Raw genomic sequence first — 6,729 nt, 5'->3', positions numbered from 1 at the left:
AGGTAGCCGACCATTGGAAGAAGCTTCATTTTGATTATTTTGACCCGCCGAAAGAAAATGACTCCAAAATCACCATCTCCGACTAGTTGGAAGTGATAATGGAGAAGTTTGCTAAAGCGGATGACACAATGAAAATGCACATAAAAGAACAATTGCGAAAAATTGCATTTCCGGAGACCACCGATTTGAAACCGCCATCTCAACCGGTTAAAACGAAAGGTGCACCGAAAAAGTCCAAAAATACACAAGAAGACACATCAACAAAATGATCTCCATCCTACTTTGAACATGTTGATGCATCATTCCCGGATTCACCGACACCGAAGTCTAAGTGTAGTGGTAACAAAGGAGCCCGTATTTCGAAGCCACCTCGCACACCGCCGATCAAAAAATCACCCATTGTCTACATTGATGAGATGCCACTTTTTATGCACAAATATATCGATAACATCGTTGATGTTGGAGGCGACAACAATTGTGGATATCGGGCCGTTGCAGGTTTGCTCGGGAAAGGGGAAAATAATCACACTTTAGTTCGGCGGGAACTTATTGCGGAGTTGACTTCGTATCGGGACATCTACGGCCGACTATATGAAAATCAAGAAAAGTTTGCGAAAATTCATGATTCACTTGTTCCATCACTTACCGGTATCGCTCCGGTTTCGAAGTGGATGTCATTCCCTGATATGGGTCATCTAATAGCAAGTGCATATGATCGGGTGTGTGTCGATTTGACGAGGTTTGGACTAAGTGAGACTTTCTTTCCACTTCATAGTCGACCGCCATTGGACGCGTCGAGCCGCATCATATGCATCAGGTATCTACGATCGCGGCACTTCGTCCAAGTGTTTTTGAAACCGGGGTGACCTATACCGGCTACTTCTTGTCAATGGACGGTGTCGTACCCCAATTTTTGACCCTAAGATCATACATCATTTGCATTTCAATCATCAATCAAGATCACAATCTTGAGGTATCAGTTTGTCTTTGAGAGGAATCATCAAGCACTTTTAGCTTTTTATTTGTTTTATACTAACCAAAATCCAAAAATATGTATTTTGTCTCTTTTGTTCATATTTTACAGGTAAAAGATCGGGCAGAAATCAAAACAGTGCAAGAAAACGGACTTTTGAAGATTTCACTATGGAAATCGATTTACCCATGAGGGAAATCGATTTCCCTGGGGCGAAATTCAAAAAATATAAGGAGAGAAGCATGACATCATTTTGGCACCAATTTTATTTGATCAGTTTTGTCATTTTACCAATTTTCCACCTCATCAAAATTAATTCCCTTCATTAAACCTTTTTTTAACCCCATTTTACCATTTTTACCATTTAAATACCATTTAAACACCAATTAAACACAAATTAATTACCAAATGCAAAAAGACCAAATTGCCACTACTCTTGCTCCCATCCTATAAATAGAGGTCTCTACTCCCTCATTTCTCAAGCTTTGATAGCCAAAAAAGTTCTTGCAAATTCATTTCTCAAGCTTTGAGAGCCAAAAAACCCCTTGCAATTTCTCTCCTCATCCTTACCAAACTCACCAAAGCTCTTTTTCTTTCATAAAGTTTGTGAGTCACATCTTGAACCTCACAAACTTTGAGCTAAGCCACCATCCATTTCACTCTTTTTTCTTCAATTGTTGTGAGATCAAGATTTGTGTGGGTGATTCTTTAAGTAGATATAAGTTTTGTTCAAGATTTGGTAATTTTCTTCATCCTTATTCATCTATCATAATGTGATTCTTTTGTGCTTGTGTGTGATGCATCTTTGATGCTATATTGGTCTTATTTGATGGTGAATTGATGGAAAATTCGTGCTCCAATTGATGTGTGATCATAAGGTGTTTGTATGTTTGCTTAAGTCAAGTTTTATGCCTCCTAATGCTGATTTTTTGAATGCTGCGTGCAGGAAGTCGATTTCCCTCTGTAGGAAATCGATTTCCACCTTATTTGTTTTCAAAATTTGAACTCTGCACTCAGGAAATCGATTTCCTACAGAGGTAAATCGATTTCCTGCTGGCAGAATGTGGTTTTTTTGCCTTTTTTATGCTTGTTTTGGCTTCCTACTTCCTCCACTTCATTAATATCATTGGATCTAGGATGTTGATAGGTTTGAAAGGACCAAATCCATAATATTAGATGAATGATATTAATGATAGTGTGAGTTGATTTTACTTTATGCATTTTTATCTTCTTCTTCTTCTTCTTTTTTTTTTCTTTTGATCGATGAAAGTCTTAATACTTTTAGAATTCTTATGGATTCTTGGTAAAGACTAGATCGTTACCTATTTTCTTTTCGTGGGTATTGCTTTCGGAGAGTGATCTACATATCGCTTCTCTTGCATGCATTAGCACATAAAGTTTTGACCGGCCTCGTTGTAGGGTGATTTCTACATAAATCACTTGGCGATCTGCTTAACATAGCGCAATATTTCGTGTCCCGAATAAAAAGATCAAATATGGAAGAGAATTGTATGCGGTTGATTTATGACTTATGGAATTTTATCGTATTGTCGCTATGATTTTATCAAGCTTCTGATAAAGTTCCATTGAATTGAAATCCGAGAACAACCTTCACTCACCATCGATCTTTCTTACTAACTTTGATAACATACTTGACAAGTTTCAAGATGGTTATCTTTAACATCTAACAACTAACTTTAATTTCCGCACTTTATTATACCGCTCTTTATATTTCTCGCTTTATTGCTTTATTTTATCATTTCATCATATTTACATTCCGCTATTTTTTCTTTGTCCATTTGGACGTTTATATTCCGCTATTTTCTCTTTGTCCATTTGGACATATGTTTATGCTTCCGCTATTTTTCTTTTGTCCACTTGGACCATACTTTACTTTTACGCTAAAATACTAATAAAAAACAAAAATCTAAAAAACTCTTAAGGCTCTCTTTCGGACTATTGGTTACTATCACGAGCAATTTGGAGATTCGGACTTATGGACTTAGTGCCTTTGGACCCTTATTCTGTTGTTACTCTGTTGTTATTCTGTCTGTCTGGCATTGGATTGTTGTCTGTTTGTGTGTGCAGGTATTTCCTTGAAAGTCCTTGATGGTTAATTCCAAGGCATTGAGATAAGGATTTTACCCGAAAACAGCCGTTACTCTGCCCGATTTTCGTCAGAATTTTAATGTGCTTAATGCAAAGTGGTGCTAAGATAATAATTTCATCTGGATTCCCAAGTGGTAATGTTTTGGTTTGGTATTGATAAATCCAAAGGATGGGAAATCTACCTTGACTCATAATGTCAAGTGTTGGCTTCTTCTTCGGTTAGACCATTTCTTTCCTTAGCTTTTATTTTACGCAATAGGATAGCCTCTTCATCTCCTCCCATTCTTAAATTTTCAAAATCTTCTCTCTTTTTCAAAAACCTTCTTATGTCTGTAAAACCTCTTTTTAAACCTTTTCTTTAAAAATATCTTTTGCCCTTAGTGGCTTTTTCTTCAAAGTTTAGACACTGTTAATTGTCGAAACGAGTGGTTATACCCCACGATTTTGAAATTGATTGATATAATGAGATCTTTTCCGCGTGAGAGAGCTAGTGGCATACTCGTCGATTTTATCCGAGTTGGAGCCCTTCTTTCATTTGCGATGCAAAGAACTCATTTGTTCTCATGCTCAAGATCAATGGCTGAGTATTTCTCTCCGACGACGATAAAGTGTTTATTCGTTTTTAAAACGTTTTTCCCTTTAAGCGGAACTACATTAGCTCTGACTTCTCCATTGCACCGAGGAGGTATGTAGGCATAAAGCTTAACGCTTTGCCGAGCTTATTTTAAAAATAAAACAAACCCGTTTTTAGCACACACGACACAGATTTTCAAAAAGGTTCCTGTGGAGTACCACAGATATGAGGGGTGCTTTAAACCTTCCCCTCATATAATTAACACCCGTACCTGAGATCTCTTTCTTGTTTTAAAAACAAAACTTTGGGTTTTTCGTTCTTTTCCCTTTTCCTTTGAAAAAATAAAGCGCGGTGGCGATTTCAAACGAAATATTGATTCGAGTCAATCTCATGGCTTCGATATCAGATTTTCCCCGCTACAGAAAAAATGGCGACTTCACTGGGGATCCAGTTTTTAAGTGTGTTAAGCCTATTTTTGTTTATCTGTGTGTTTTTACATGTATATATTGTTGTGTGCTTTGTTTGTTTATTTTCTTTTTTTTCTTTTTGGTGCTCGATGGTTCCTCTGTGATGAGATAAAGTCCTAACCCGGACTTTGGTGAGTAACTTGAGATAGGAGGTGGTAAGACCAATAATCGCATGCCAGGAGCAATCCTTAACATGAGCGTCATATGGTGGAACCCCAATCAGTGGAGGCCTCATGGAAGGTAGTAGATGTTGTTACGAACTATCGTAAGAACGCTATTACTTTCAATAGTGAGTGTCCGTAGAAGCTGAATGACCTAGAACCCTTTTAACCCATCTAAGCCTTTTTAGGATGTAGCGCAGAAACAATTTCAAGTACCAATTTGAGCTTGTTGTCATGTGATGCTACGCTCAGACGAGGTCTTTTTAGGAATATTATTGGCGCCCATGAGCAATTGTGCGTGCCGGTAGTATCCGATAGAAGATTGAAAACTCTGGGAACCTATGTAGAACCCGATTGGCAGGTACAAAATTCCCTAGTACATACCTTTGTGGGAGGTTCTTAACCTTGACTCCATGCTCGTGACGTCGAACCTTTGAACTCTGTTTATGCGACCATGTGTGATCTTGATTGTGATTGATGCATAAACCATGCATCCATGCATTCATTTGGTTTCCAAGGAACTCATAGGTCTTTCTTTGTAAACATCATAAGTTTCATCAAACTCAATGGATCTTGGGTGTCGATGAGGTGAAAACCTTAATCACCCAAAATGGATGATTGATCTTGATGATAACTTGATCAAAGCTTTGATCCAGTATAGGATTTACCTCATTCATGTTTTGATGTTTACAAATTAATAACTTGAATTCTTTGAAAATCGAATAAATAAAAAAACAAAAAAAACATCAATTGCATCATTTGCATACATACATCCAGGTTGTCCAGAAAACTTATTCTCGTCTGTCTCCATCTTCAGAGTGGTTTGCTTATCTGTCAAGCTGATTCCTCGACACATTGAACTAGAAGCATGTATTTGAAAAGTATGGAATAACTTCAACAAGACCAAGAGTTTCTAAGAGCAGAGGTCAGCAAGTTGAAAATTCAGATGAATCAAATTATGGAAATCCTACAAGTCTTGTTGAAGAAAGAATGCAACATTCCTCCGATTATCACAAAGCAAGTGAATACTCCTTTAGCCTTTTCCGTTGCTACTCCAACTCAGGGGAAACCATATGTTATGTCATGTGATTCATATTTTGAAGTAGAGAAGGAAACACCCGTTTGCTTTCCTCAATCAGTGCTTCATAGGACTCTGCATCAACATTCATTGTCTGTTCCTTCTCAAGGCAACAAAAAGCAGAAACAAGATCAGAATCGCGATCGGACTCATTTTGATCCTATTCCTATGTCATACACTGAATTGTATCCTACATTGGTCCATAAAGGGTTGATCACAACAAGAGTTATGCCTCCTCCTCGAAATCCTCCCTCAAAAGGATTCCGACCTGATCTTCGTTGTGAATTCCATCCGGGTGGTGCTGGCCATGATTTAGAAGGTTGTTATGCTTTGAAGACTATAGTTCAAGAGTTGGTGAGATCAAAGATGCTCTCTTTCAGAGATATGGGTCCTAATGTTGTCACTAATCCTTTGCCAGATCAGATTGGCTGAAAACAAGTCAAAGCCCAATTTTTCTAAAGCCAAGTGTTTCAGACGAGATAGCTCATCTTTGTTGCTGATTAGTCACTAGGCCTTGTTTCTGTACTGTTCGTATTTCCTTTATTGTGCTATTTACTTTTAGGCTTTGTTTGTTTCTGAATGGTGATTTTAATGAAATGAGCATTGCATATTTTGAATTCATTCACATCTACTATGTTTATACCTTCTTTTACAAAACTTTTTCTTCCTTTTGCTTTCTCTATCAAACTTGTGTTTTATGTAAAGATTGGAGGGAGGATGATGACAACGAAATACCCAAGTTGTTGAACTGTATGCTTTCAAATAAAACTCTGGTGATGATGTACAGGCATTGTTTCAATTCCCAAACACTGGAGAAATAAGGAAGTTAATCCCTTCTCAACCCCTCTGAGCCTTCGAAGTAGGAGTTTCTTTCTGTACGAAAAAACCCACATTTTAAACCTGGGGCAGGGTAGTTCTCGGTTAATTTGGCTGTGCATTCTATTTTAAGAGAATCATTCAATACACCTTTCCACAAAGGTTTCAATCGCAAGCGTTCCTCCGCATACATCAAAGAAATGTTGGAGATGCCAATCAAAGGCCAATGATGGTTCATCAATCATTAAGCAAGGCAGTCACTATCTTTCAAAAAAAATATGTATAAAAAAAAAATATATACAAAGAAAAGCCTGCTAAGTCAAAACGAAAAAACGATTTAGGCAAAAATAAGGGCATCCCGCTGACTGTAAGTTCAAAAATAAACAGTTCAGGCAAAAGTTAGGGATATCAAAAGAAAGATGAAAAAAGAGAAGTCAATAAATTCCTCAAACAACTAAATATTGTGATATCAAAAGGAAGAAGCGACTGCCATTTCAAAGGTTCTCTTTGCTTGTGAACTATCATTATCAAAGCTGCAATTCCATAAGTCT

This window comes from Vicia villosa, linkage group LG4 (assembly GCF_029867415.1).
Source record: "Vicia villosa cultivar HV-30 ecotype Madison, WI linkage group LG4, Vvil1.0, whole genome shotgun sequence".
Taxonomy (NCBI): Eukaryota; Viridiplantae; Streptophyta; class Magnoliopsida; order Fabales; family Fabaceae; genus Vicia; species Vicia villosa.
Note: the sequence above shows the minus strand (reverse complement) of the source record.